Here is a 613-nt window from a genome sequence, read left to right on the forward strand (position 1 = left end):
CGAGACGAGTCCTACCCAAGGAAGAAGGAATACGCGTGCTCGTACCAGGGGTTTTCATTGTGGGCGGATTCAAGCGCAACATGAAAGCACACTGCTTTGCAATGATCGTGACGGAGGACGAATACATCATCGTACGCGACGACGGAGTCAATTCCGGCATAGGTGACCACCTCTGGATGCGGATGATCAAGTTCATCCGCAAGGTGAAAGTGTTGAAGGTACATTAATATTTCAAAAGTCTATCATCCAGTGATTCTGAGAGAATTCCAACAGTTTTCTCTATGGAATTTGCCTATTAGTATTGAACTTTACCGTCCAAAATTCGAACATGAACTCTGGCTCAGTGTTTTGGGTGTGCTGGCTCCAATCTGTTGAGTGAGGGTTCAAAGTTCCATTACGGGTAAAGTTAGGAAGCAGTTACTTGGTGTTTGGGATTCACCAAGCTACCCAGCAGGAGTCACGTCCCCCGGCCGTCTTTTTATCTTTTGTTTATTGGTCATAACATTTTAAGGTGATGTAACCATAACTTCCTTTTCACGTAAAATTAATTTGTACGTTAGAGTTGATACAGTATAGTATACATAGCTAGGTAAAATTGAGAAGTCACTACGTC

Source organism: Plasmopara halstedii (assembly GCF_900000015.1).
Source record: "Plasmopara halstedii genome assembly, contig: Scaffold_289, whole genome shotgun sequence".
NCBI classification, from domain to species: domain Eukaryota; phylum Oomycota; class Peronosporomycetes; order Peronosporales; family Peronosporaceae; genus Plasmopara; species Plasmopara halstedii.